The sequence below is a fragment of the Rutilus rutilus genome (genome assembly GCF_951802725.1).
Source record: "Rutilus rutilus genome assembly, chromosome: 15".
Lineage (NCBI taxonomy): Eukaryota > Metazoa > Chordata > Actinopteri > Cypriniformes > Leuciscidae > Rutilus > Rutilus rutilus.
The window spans coordinates 27,645,959-27,659,846 of record NC_140220.1 but is presented as its reverse complement, the minus strand read 5'-3'; the positions used below and the strand labels follow the sequence as shown (position 1 = coordinate 27,659,846).

At 37.3% G+C, this 13,888-nt stretch overlaps 1 protein-coding gene across 5 annotated transcripts in view; it reads right to left on the bottom strand.

The window, feature by feature from the left end:
* clocka (clock circadian regulator a) overlaps positions 1-13,651 on the bottom strand; it is a 69,710-nt gene extending 56,059 nt beyond the window's left edge. For 4 of the 5 annotated variants that reach the window (XM_084431508.1, XM_084431511.1, XM_084431512.1 and 1 more), the window contains exons 1-2: positions 13,524-13,651; positions 720-823 (exon numbers count right to left, since the gene is read on the bottom strand). The gene's annotated coding sequence lies outside the window, so the exon portion shown is untranslated. Of the gene's footprint in view, positions 1-719; positions 824-4,957; positions 5,073-13,523 lie in introns of those variants that run through there. The other variant, XM_084431509.1, reaches the window with a different exon arrangement.
* Positions 13,652-13,888: the final 237 nt, after the last annotated feature.

The window sequence follows — 13,888 nt, the reverse complement described above, 5'->3', positions numbered from 1 at the left end:
TTTTCAGTGCAGTACGATTTCTTTTTCAAGTAATTAATATTTTTATACAGCAAGAATGCATTACATTGGTCAAATGCGACAGTAAAGACTTTAACATTGTTACAAAAGATTAATATTTCAAATAAATGCTGTTCTTTTTACCTTTCTATTAAATGTTCATTAAAGTATCCTTAAAAAGATCAGGGTTTCCACAAAAATATTAAGCAACTGTTTGCAACATATATACATTAGTGCTGTCAATTGATTAAAAAAAATGAACTAGATTAATCACACATTAAAAATAAAACTCTTTTGCTCTTCACTTCAGTTAAAGAATGGTTGCCATTCTCGTCCAAAGCCGAACTGTGTATATCTAACCGAATAATACATCCTCCTTTCAAATCAACGCTATGCTCCATCTCCAGTTCAGCCATTTGTAGTTTCATCTCTGGGGCTTGCAGGGTATTAAGCTATTAAGTGAGTCAGACCCTTAGCAATATTGGAGTGCAGTCAACATGAAAATCACAACACTATCATAAGCACACAGCCCGTCATATCATAATAACAAAATAAAGGTAGCACAAAATGACTAAGAAGCCATTCACAAAGGACACGTGAACTCTTTCTAACATACCATGGACGTGATGCGATGGCCAAAAACAACAAATGTCTTTGAATTATCTTCATTTGGGGACTGTCAAACTGTTTTCAAAAGAATATTTCACCATTTTCCACCTTACCTTCTTTAGGTTGGAAAAGTTGCAGAAGGGCTCTTGTAGATTGTCATTGAGCGTTTTAATTCCAAACAAAGTAACTCCAATCCAATGGCAATGGCAATCCAACCCTGCAAAGGCAAAAATAAATTCCTTAAGGTGAGCTTACATCAGGTGTATCCACTACCTTATTCTGACATTCAGAAATAAATGACTATATCAACAGCAAAAAGAACAAAAGAAACTGTTTGAATGCATGTAACTTTAACCACAGCACACTCTCTGCGAGATTTTGGGTGTTAGCTAAGAATATTTAAATGCGTCCTATCACAATTTGCTGACTATTATTCTGCAGCGAAATGTCAACAAACCAGGTCACGGGTTATATATGCGGTGTGCTGCTGTGTAAGTGAACAGACCTTGTGTCTAGTTCTAAGAAAAGTTCTGCATCCACCCGCTAGCTTCTCCACACGTCCCAGAGGTTCTGATTAGAGATGAAATCACAACTAAAACATCTGGGTCATTCTGAGTCTTCACACATACACACACACAAATCATGGGGCTCCCGTTGCACTGAGAAATGACTGTCCCTCCATGCAAACATCTTGCTGTTACTCCCTTTGCCTCTAAACATAAATTGAGTCCAACCCAAAAGGGAATTCTTAGCGCTGAAGAACAAGAGCTGACAACTGGCTGGTAAAACAGAAGGATCAGGTTCACTCCCAAGTACATTTATTCCTTTTTCAGTTTTTATCCGAATACTACAACAAAATCCATATTTTGGTGGAAAACAGCAGGGAGACATTAAAGGTGTCCTATTATGCTTTTCCACTTTTTAAACTTTAGCTCGTCTGTAATGTTGCTGTTTGAGCATAAAAAAGATCTGCAAGGTTACAAAGATCAAAGTCCACTCCAAGGGGAGATATTTTATTTAACAGAATCCACTTTCCAGGAACTACAACAAACGACTTGTTTGGGCTACAATGCGATTTTTCCGGATCTTATGAAGTCATAATGGTACTCATTTAAATAATCCCCACCCACAGAATAAGCAAAAAGGGGGACGAGGCCTGGTTGAGCTGCATTAGAGAAGACACTGTGTTGTGGCCATATCAAAAAGACCACAACATTTCCAAAACTCATTTGTTTGACCTTCCCAAGGCTAGCAAACTTAGAGTGGTTAGAACTTATTTAAAACACCATTTCTGAACATTATAACCCCACCGTTTATCTGTGCGCTGCACATTTCATGGAGAACAGCTTGTTTTCTGTTGCTTTTGCGAGCTCTCGCTTTTGTAAGACGGCTCACGCTCCTTAGGAAATTTAACCATGTTTTTTTTTTTAACCGATTGAGGTTTGTATTACCTTAGTTTTCCGACAAATATCATGATTAAATGGTGGATAACATCGTATCTATAATGTATACGAAAATTACAAAAAACGTACCACTCTACGTCCTGTGAAATCAGTGCTTGCAAAGTCTGTGCATGAAATCCGTTCTGGACGATCCTCTTGTTCGTTAACATTGTCAGGGTCTGAATCGGGCTTGAATTGGTTTGAAATTGACGCCATCCTCAATATTTAGACTTGCGGTTATGGAGGGGCAGGACATTTCCCAAAAACGCGAGAAAAATAATGTAGGGCGGGATTTCGTCCTTCTGGAATTTATTGGATAGCAGTAAGCTGGGTGTTGCTAAGTATGGAGGCAGATCTAAATGCCAGTTAGCAGTCAGTTCAGTTGTGGCGAATATTTAGTCCCAAACTCCGCAGAGAGAACATCATGATGAAGAGAACATCATTTTGAGGTGGAGGGGAGGTTAACGTTTTTAATTAAAGATTTCGAGTTTATCAAAAACAGGTGCCGACAAATGGCAACTGACGCAGACAGGGGTAGCACACTGATCCGACAAACATCTCCATTGCCGTTGGCCGGCATCAGTGCAGTGTGAATTAGCCTTTAAAGTTTCTCTTTTGTTGACAATAGCAGGTTTATAAGCGCTTCGCATTCCAATTATAGAAAGATAGTTGGAACATGTTGCGTTCCAAAGCGACCCAAACTCAGAGCAGATGCAGAGACGAGTTTGCTTGAAGCAGCATGTGCTGCGAACTGAGTTGCTCTGAGACACTAAAAACACCAGATAATAACTGTGCTATTATTTACTTTTTTTTTTCATGCCCATCAATTATTGTGATACAATCTATTTTAGAAGCCATCCCATGTAAAAAAGAACTGTTTGTTTGATCTTTAAAGTAGGCATTCCTTGACCAGAAGAAAAAAAATATATACGTAGACCAGGCCTTTTGCCATTTTGTCATAATTAGTGACTATTCAGCAACCACTCGCAACACCTCAGAAACCACCTAGCAACACTGTAACAAAATGTATAGCCTAGGAAACCTCTGTGAACACATTAGCAATAGCTTAGCAACTACTGTTAAAGCGGTCAATAGGGCCTTAAGGAACAATGAGACATACATTTCTGTAAAGCTGCTTTAAAAGCTATATTTTGAAAAGCTCCATTCAAATAAACTTGATTTGACTGAAAATGTAAACATCTACATCTAGTCGACTTATATCTTTTTAAGTGAATTCTGAATTAAAGACTTTGCTAATAGTAACAACACTGCTATTATATGGACCCAGGTGGTTTAACTCCTGTTTACACTCACACAGCAATTAAGCTTCACATCAACATGGAAGTAACTCGCAATTCATTTTCAGCTCATGAATTCCAACATCAATATGTGTGAAAGCTAAATGCTTGCAATATTCCCATAATAAAATTAAAAAAATGTTTGTCTTCAAATGACAAAAAGCCAAACCCTAGCTGGGAAACCAACAATGACCTAAATGGATAAAAACATGACTCATATTCCTCTGCAGTCTGCAATATGCCATTTTTGATTTACAAGCATATAGGCTTTGTGTGATGGATCCTTGCCAACTGGTTTACAGCATTCAACTCCATGCATCTGATAATTCAAACAACTGCTTATAGGGAACCAAAAAAGCAGTCATACATCAAATTTAGAATGGCAAAGATAGAACTGCTTTATTGAGCCATTGACATGATGATAATTCAAATGTAAGATATAAAATTAAAAAGAAAGAAATCATTGACAGACTATGACACACAGTTTGGCCACATAAACCTGCCTTTCTTACAATCAACTGCAAGCTCGCATTCAGATCTGCCTCCATCTAATGCCGGGGACACACTAACCGACAAGCTAAGACTGAACTGAACACACTTACAGACTTTTCAATGACTGGAGCAGGTTTTAAACGCTGACTGTGAACACGCAACTGTCTATGGCCTAGTCCACACGGACACGGGTATTTTTATAACCGGAGTTTTTCCTCCTGCGTTTAAAAAAGAAAAAACCGTCCACACATGCTCGGTTTAAAAGAAATCTCCGTCTGCATGAAAACGCAAAAACACGCTATCAAACGCTGTCAAGAGCATGCCACACCAGCAGGCGGCGATATAACCCTAATCGTAAAGCCACGTTGGCCAATCAGAAGCCTGAATCAGAAGCAAAAACCCCGGTTTTACTGTCTACACGACAACACTGCAACCGGCGTTTCTGAAAATCCTCACCCTGGCAGGGGTTTTCAAAAACGTTCGGTTTCAGTGACCTGATACGTCACGGTCAAAAAAAGTCACGGGTCCGTGTGGACAAGGCCTATGACTCCACGCGTTTGGGCAAAGGGCATGATCATATGTATCAAATTACATTCATAATCGGCCTTACAGTCTTTAAGTGTGTCCCCGGCTTAATCAACAATTGATGAAGTGTCCCAGCCAAACTCTTTTTTTCTTTTCAACAATCCGTTTCACTCAGATGTCCGTCACAATACGAAAGAAAGGATTTATCGCTACTTCAATTACATCGCAACTTTTAAACAAAACTGGCTTGATTGTCAACATTTAAATTGGCATGAAACAGAAGTTAGCCCTTTTCCCTCCTGTGACGTATATGAAAACAACTTCTAGAACAAGAAAAAAAAATGTAGGGCGGGACTTGGGGAATTGATTGGATCATTGTCGTTTGCTACTGTTGTGATCTCATGTGAGTGGCAGGTTGTAAACATGCTAATAAACATATAAGTAATTTTGGTTACAGATTACGAGGGGACATGAATTAAAAATAAATAATGATTTGCATGGATAAATCATTTATATTAAATACTGCAATATTCCATAAAAAATAAGAATTGTGATTTCATGGTGCCTTTAAGCATAACATGCTTCTGATCTTACACACAACACAGTCTTCTGAAGCAGAGTCCGATGTGAAACGCAGAGCGAGCAGATGGAGGCATGCATACATGCGGGTTTGGTGGAGTGGGTGGATGTTTAGAGCTCTGGGCATCCAAAAGGACTCGTCACTCCAACCCACTCTCCCACAATGCAGTCACATGTCCCTCTGGACACAAGGTTGGTGCCCAGCATCGGGTCCTAGCGTCCCCCTGAGACAGCCAAACTGAACCGATATCGACTCCAGTTTTATCCCTTAAAGCACAGAGAGAGAAATGTAGGATAATTGTGGAAAAGCCTGCCCTGGACCACCCAATAAAATTACAGTGCGAGTGGAAATTTTACTTTTCTGAACAGATCGGAAATTAAACTCATCATCTGCCAGGGAATGGGAAGCAGTACGGAAAACAAGCCTCCTGCGTTACTATCACATGTCATCAAAACACAAAAAGCTGAATGGAAACTATCATTCCTGACACAAGTTGATAGGACATGGGCACTAGACATTTGAAGATCTGTGAATGGAAAGTACATTTTTCTTTGAGGGTTTGGCATCTATGTGGGCTGAAGCAAATGTAATTTGGTTGGCACTGCAGGAAAGACAATCTCAGAGAGTCTTATGAAATGGCGGGCATGCTATAGAGAACAAGAGCTCAGAAGGCCTCTTGACCCAAAATCATTCTCAAAAAGAAAAGCAAACATCTGAGAACTGCCGGTTAATGACCTCACAAGCATATGGTTTTAAAAATGTCCATAATACAACACAATTGACAATGTTAACAAGTGGCCAAAGTACACAAACAAATCCGACTATAAATAAACTGAAGGCACAAAGAGAAAAAAGCTTCAAGGTAAGTTTAGGAACAAAGACTAAAGACATTATGAAGATAAAGACAGAAAAGAGAGGGAAAAAACATAAGATATGTAATGTTATTATTGCCATTGGTTGCCCCACAGTTAGCCTATTGAACGGAGCTGAATAATGACACTATTGGATTGTTAGAGCTGCTTTGAAACAATCTGTATTGTATAGCGCTATAGAAATAAAGGTGATGACATATGTAGTTACAAAATAAACAGAAATGCAAGGGTGAAAATTTTCAACATTGAGTTTTGATTTCTACATGATCAAATTAGGCATATTTACACTATAAACAGAAAGTCAAGAGGGTTACAATTATTTATTTCCAAAAAAAGTTTTGAAAACATGATGAATGAATGGTTTCACTGAGTGGGCCTCATGTACCACTTTTAGTGTGTAAGCAAATGAAAAAAAAAAACACACCTGTAATCTATTTCCAGACATTTTGGCAACACTATACATCGTTCGTTTTTTTTATAAGGTACCCTTATTGGGTAAACTATCCCTTTAAGTGTTATGAGTTGATCAACTCAATCTTGGTGCTTATTGGGTCTTTTTTTTTTTTTGTAAGCCAATCACCTTAACTTTTTAAACTTCAGTTAGCTCGTATCATGTGTATTGGACAATACTTTACAGCATTTATTCATCTAGTGTAATGTAAATTTCAACACATATTAATACATTTACCAGTATAAGTTGTATAGGTTAACATGAATGTATTAAGAACAAACATGAATAAAAAATATTACAAATTATAAAAGTGTATCAATAGCAATAAAAAAATGAAAGAACAATTAAAATTAACATATTCTAGTGTATAATACCTAATGATAAACTAATGTTAATGTTAACTAATGTTAATCAAATCTTACTGTAAAACTACATTTTCTGATTCATTCCTATTTTATTACTGAACACAGTGCTGTCCAGATATAAACAGCTCCATAAACATCTAACCAAATGCCTGAATCGTGTGTTTGAATAGAGCTGACAAAATGTTTTTGAAAGAAGTCTCTCATACTCATCAAGGGTGCTTTTATTTGATCAGAAATACAGAACTCTGAAACATTACAATTTTAAATAACTGTTTATATTATTTTAATGTATTTTAAACCTTAATTTATTCCTGTGATTTCAAAAAAACATTTCTTATTATCATCAATGTTGAAAGCAGTTGTGCAGCGTAATATTTTTGTGGAAACCGTGATAAAAATAAAATAAAAAAATAAAATCACATTATATCCCAAGAGTGTTTTAGACAACAGTTTGTAGATTATTCCTTACATGTGAGCATTTAACCAATGAGATATTCCTTAGATGTCAGAAAGCATGACCCTGGCCTCAAGACCAAGTGACCAGAACAACAAGGCTTTAAGCCAGGGCACACTGACCACTCCGTATGGATGGCTTTGGTTTACTTCTGCTACAATGGTTGCTTTTATGCCCAGGCTCCATATCCCAAACCGCAGAGTTCATCACCCATAACAATTTTCCCTGTATTATAAAGACTTACTCACAAAAGCTAAACATTAACTATGATTTGGGGGGCGTTTAACAATAATGCGACAGGAAAACTTTGATCGCCATTGTGCACAGGACTACCTAATGAGATTTCAAAGTCTCGTTTCTTTGATAATAAGTTCTTTATAATGAGTAACAGAAATGATTCTGATCAAAACTTCCACTTGTGAAGTGCTCTCAATGTAATTTTCTTCTTTAATAAACAAACATTGTTGACTTTCATTTAGGCCAAATGATATACACATTTTTTTATTTTTATAATTAGGTTTGATTACAAGTTACCTCTTCAGACTTGTATCAACATAATCAAGAATGGTGAATGATTTCTATCGTTCTAGACCAGCTCTCAAACTTTGGAAGACCATTTTAAGGAATTCTGTGAGGAATTCACCTCAAATACAACATTTTAAGTAGTAGGCTATACACGACTTATACTAATTATATATCTTAATCTCTATCCTTATGTAATTTTGCCAGTCTGTTGTTTTGTTCTAATTTAATTTAAATGTACTAAACTGCAACTTTCAGCTAATGAACCAAATACGCCAACTGTTCACTAGTTAAGAACTGGACAACTGTCATTTCTTTTATTGGAGTAAGATGTTTACAGTCCCCATGTGGTGAAAATTCAATGTTGTTTGTATATGTCTATGTGCTGTTTTTAATATGCTTTAAGACAAACCATTTGCAAATTCACAAGTCAACACCATTGCTGAGTATTTTGTCCTTAAAACTAGGGATGTGCACGAATATTCGAATTTTCGAATATTCGATCTGTAATTATTATTCGAAAAATAAAATACTATTCGAATTTTATCGAATTTATGAAGCCGTAAATACTTTGCGGGTCGTAAATGCAGTGAATCCCTGATAAATCCCAAGCACTAACTCGCAGTTATTATTAAATGCACTGGGTGGCACTGTGGCGCATGTTTAACAAGTTGTTTGTATTTTATCATAATGTCGTCGTCTGCCTCGCGAAGTTTGGAATTACTTGTCGAAAATGAGGTTACTAAATGATTTTACAAAATGGAATTACTTTTGATCAAATTAATTTATTAATCTGGAGTTATAATATCATCACCACAATGAGAAATCACATGAAATCCAAACAGCAGTCGACTGAGGAAAGACAGCTGTCTATCACTGCATCACGACTGCAGGTAAGCGCAGCTGTAGTGCGAGTGATCCGAGATGATAACTTATCTAATAGTAAAATGATATTGAGGTATATTTCTTCCTTTAAGTTTTCTTTGAGAGAGAGGTTTAAGAACAGAAAACGCAAGGTGCTGTTAGAAACTTAGAACTAGAACACCGTTATCTTTGTTTCTCTGAAACGTCTGTCAGCGCAGCGCGTTTTCTCACTCGAGCATAAATTGCTCGCGGCGTCCCTCCATGTGGATATTATTGTTTTTCTCAACATAAACGTGAAACAATATAAACACGATAATCATATTCTGACTCGAGTGTATGTGTACGTTCTGTACGATAACTGGCGCAATCTGCTACTCTGCTTTATTAGGCGTTTTTTTCCGTTCGCGCTGCTTGAGCATCCTTTTGTTCTTATATTTTTTTGTTTACACATAGGCCTACTGTTTAATGTTTTCAATTAAAAGAAAACTTTAACACATGTTGTAAGCTTGTTGTGTATATTGCCTAATCATAAGCTTCTTCAGAAATGGTGACAAAACGTAAAAAAAAAATACCTTAAAAAATAACGTATTTTTCGTTAAACGTCATTTAAATAAACGAATATTCGAATATTCGAATTTTATGAGCCCGAATATTCGAATGCAATATTTTTGAAAAATGCCCATCCCTACTTAAAACTGCAGTGAAACAAAGACAGTCTCAAAATCACGATTTGAAATCGCTGGTGTTTCTGACGTCACAAACTACCTTGTAACCAATCACGCCCCAACATGTGATCGTAAACGAGTGGATCTCTGAGCAATCACCTCAAAGCCCACTTTGAATCCTTGAAAACCACAGTAATAATATCAGCAAATAGTGTCAAACGATACAAGAATTTAAGAGGGTACAGTATGGCAAACCATTGAAAGGTCTTAAAGGTTGTATCAGCGATTTCAGGCCCAAACATAAATGATCACATTCATCTAATCTTTCCTAACGATCCGCTAGTTGCCCGCCCCATAAGCATGCCGTCAAAAAAAACGCCTATGACCTCACAACACCCACCCCTGTCGGTGATTGGTTGGAACACTATTTATTTTGGTTTTGAGTGGTGGTGAAACCAACTGTTTTTGTGTGTAGATCTCAGAGCCTAGGCTGCCTACAGAGTAGGGTGGTCCTTATCAAGTCCAAATTTTTTTTTTTTGTGCAAAATGTTAGTGTCTTAACCTCTTAAACTGTTCCTTTTAACTTCAAAATTAGAAATATGCAAAAATGTTGACAAAAAAAATTATATTTAGAGGTAGCTCAATCTTGTGGAAGATTGCCTGTTAAGCTGTGCATGCGGCGTTATTGTGATATGCAAAGTACTATTAAAAGTTGCTGCAAATGAACTACATTTTATTGAAATCAGAGCAACACTGACATGACAACAATGACAACAATCTCAAAAAAGCACAAAGTTTTCAACAATCCCTCATTTCTGATGCTCAGCAGCCAGTGTTGACTTTTTGCAGTCTGGATAGATCCGTCGGTGATCTTCCACCACATGAAGGAGAAACTGCAATTGTTCTTCAGAGTGTGTGAGATAGCCATTGTACTCTTGAATCAGAGCCACTCCTCTCTCGGCGTGATCATTGACTACTTTCATTGCATGTACGGTTGCCTGTGCCTCCTGATAATCTGCTTGATTCGGCCAAAGTTCCGGGTCAATTTCAAGGAACGTAATGTAATTTTTTAAACCAAAAAATGTGCTCTAAACCCAAACAATAACCAAGGTGATCATCAATAGAAATATGTATTGATTCCACCAGGAAAGGTAAATCTGCTAAAACGCGTCATGGATGGATTATTTTGGATTTAGTTTCTACAATAAGTAAACTGAGATATGTATCTAAAATACATATTTAGGAATATATGGTGCATTAGATGCTTTTATGGAGATTTTTTTTGGAATTTTACTAGCCAGGTACAACACCAATTCAAATGATCTGTTTTTACGAAAATCATCACAATCTCAGAAAGTTTAAAGCTATTGAGCTACCAGTAATTATTATGTTACTGCCATAAAAATTGGCATGCTGTATTTTCTTATATAAAGGAACAATTTAAAGGGTTAAGAGCATGACAATTGGAGACTTTAAAAATAAGGACCACCCTACTACAGAGACGCGGTTTTTTGACGGCATGCTTATGGGGCGGGCAGCTAGCGGATCGTTAGGAAACATTAGATGAATGTGATCATTTATGTTTGGGCCTGAAATCACTGATACAACCTTTAATATGAATTATGCACTCAGTGACCGGCACCTCCTGTGCCCTCCTGCCTTTCCTTCCTAAATTACAGTTTATTTACTAAACACACACAGCTCATTTATTTCTTGTTAATATTCTTGACCTTACACTATGAGTGGCATACCTTTAATACATAAAAACAAAACCCAGAGACCGGTTTGGTTTTGTAATCTAGCCATTCAGCCAAAGCGAACACACTTGCAGATGATAAAAGTAGGGTGCAAGGTTATAATATATCTGCACATGCTGCCAAAAGTAATATCGGCCAAACCTGTTAAGTCAGATGGGCATGACTTTGCTGCGCTGTTATTGCAGGTGACTTGTTCCTAAATGCCCTCATTGACACCAACTTCAACTTCAAAGGGGATATACAGTACAAACAAATCAAATAATCCACAAAGTCATTGAAAAAGTCATAGGAAGCAGGTTTGATTTTCTCAATAGCATAAGGCATCGCTTAAAAAAAAACATCCCATAGTTTCACACAAAACACCATAGTTACTAGAATGTAACTGTGCTTGGAATTGGCCACCACTGGCATAACAAATACATTTCTTACACAGTTTGAAGGAGATCCGATATTAATTTCTCATGACAGTAAAAATTGTAGTATGCTTGGTTACTACGGTGCAATAAGGGGAATAATGTGCCACCACAAGGAAAATAACACCAAAGAAAAACACTTTCTCCACCACAGTCTTAAAGTGAATGACTGTTGAACAACATTGTGAAGGTGAAAAACAACCTGTTTTCTGGGATTCTTTTTATTGGGATCATGTGGTCGTTGCATGTATTTACAGAGTGTTATTCATAACTCACGTGTACACAAGCTTTTTAGATAAGAAATGCCGGGTGATAAACTAACACGCCATATCCAGAGCTATAACCTAAAAACAAAGGCGCAATTAACAGTGCCAGGTGGGATATACATCTTATATTAAAATCCAGATGCAATATGCAATTTTTAACATTGCATTTGTGTCCATGCTCATGATAAGCACTGACATACAGTGGCACTTTTGATTTATTAAAATAAAAAGTTAAATAAGGAAGTATTAGAACATCAAACCTCTTGAACTCAAAGGGAAAATGTTATCAGTGGTCAATAAATCATATTTTGTCTTTAAATGCTGAGCCATGGATGTATGATCTACAAAATCACAGGACCAACAGTGGGAAATATGTGGGATAAAAAAAATCTAAATGACTCAGTGATGAGATGATAAGAATTATTTTACATCTAAATTAAGAAATGCATTTCTGGGCATTTGCACTGTCACATAACATTAGGAATAACCCCCTCATCCTTTAAACAGGGGTTATGCTTAATGCAATATCTAATTTTAATAGCAACGTGCAAATATTCTGCTACTGACCCTGTTTAATACATCACTATTTCTTTACATATCATAACAGCAATTTTTTGTTTTACATTACAACTGCATACATTTTGTGCATTAGCCTACCTAATTAATATTCAAGAACTAAGACTTAATTTCACGACGTCACAATCAACGTGTAGCCTATGACAGACATTACAAATGAGGAAGTCGAAAACGCTTAATTCAATTTAAAAATCATGAATCAGTTCATTAGTGAGAGTTGTGAGACAAAACCTAGACAGCTGGCAACCAAGACAACATTTTAGACATTTAGGCACGCGCCGTTATGACACACACAGCAAGGCGCTTTATGTTACAACAATTAAATTCGCTTATAGATATGTCATACACCAAATATAAAATGAAACGGGGGGTAATCGGTTCCAGTATGTTACCGTCCATAAGAGATAGCCTACATCTTCAACGCCAAATAACCCTAATTCACCTTCACATAGAAACCGAAACACCTCTTGCATGCTGTCAGTGGATATCTAGATTTTACCTTTTTATTCTCGTAAAACTCAAAGCCCTAACAGAAACATGCACGCAAAATGTGCACTACGACCAGTTTAAATCAATGCAATTAATTACCGGTACTATCTTCTTTTTTTTGTCGCTTCACTCCCCGGACGCATGATAGTTAAACAGTCGAACGACATGCTAGGCTGAAATAAATACCGAAATCTTTCGAGATGTTAACTAATCCTGTGTGTGGCTGGTTATTCCACGCTGTGGTTACTAAAAGGATATATATTCAGCCGAGTTCGCTACAGGTTGCTCTGCTAGAGCCGCGATAAAATGGTCAGCTTAAATTGGATTTAATTCCCATCCTCAGAGTCGCAATCCCAGCGAAAGCGTCCGGCTGCATGGTACTACAATAAACAGCAGATTCACGATTAATTAAATACTCATTTAACCGTTCAGAGCGATTTATTTGATCAATATGTTCATTGAAATTCAGATTAAAATATGACCTGGAGAAGCGCGAGTTTACAGTCTGACAAATGCGCGTCATCATCAGTATAAACAGGGGTTATGCGTGCATAACTGATAAATATAGTAGCAAAGTTTAAAAATGCGAAACCACAGAGATATAGCGTCTGCAGGGACTAAATCACGCGATGCATAAGAGGTGTCCGGGCTTTAAATCGGTTGCGAACATTTGGCAGCGCAACATCGTACACTCCCCTTGTCTCACTAGGGTAGAACAAATGTGGGTCACCGGGCCTTCGGATTCTTCCCAGGCAAGCATTAAAAAACACATCACCGTATTTCCACCGCAAGTACGCTTGAAACAAATCCGACACGAATAAGACGCTAGAGCTCCACTGCTCCTTCTCAAAATAATGCTATCTTTCAAACCCGCTTGTGCCCTTACCTCGGTTATTTGCCGTCCTGGAGGGGGATTTTCTTGCGCCTTGTTTTGGTTGAGACGGCAGTGTAGGATTGAACTAGAGTTAGAAAAACAGCAGGGCCTACCCTAGGCTTCCCACGCGCATGCGCAGTACGACCAGAGCTGAATCCCACACAATCTGGCAACACACAGCAAGACCTGGCTTCGAGTTTGTTTGCGAGTTTTTTTTATTACTTGTCATTGTATAGATTAGAGTACAATTCATCAACAAGAAACAGAAAGGTAATTCAGGAAGGAAATTAAATATAGAAAAATAGCAGATCATGGGGAGTTCCCAAAACGAATCCCAGAGAAAGGAGAAACTCTGTATTGAAATTACGAAAAATACA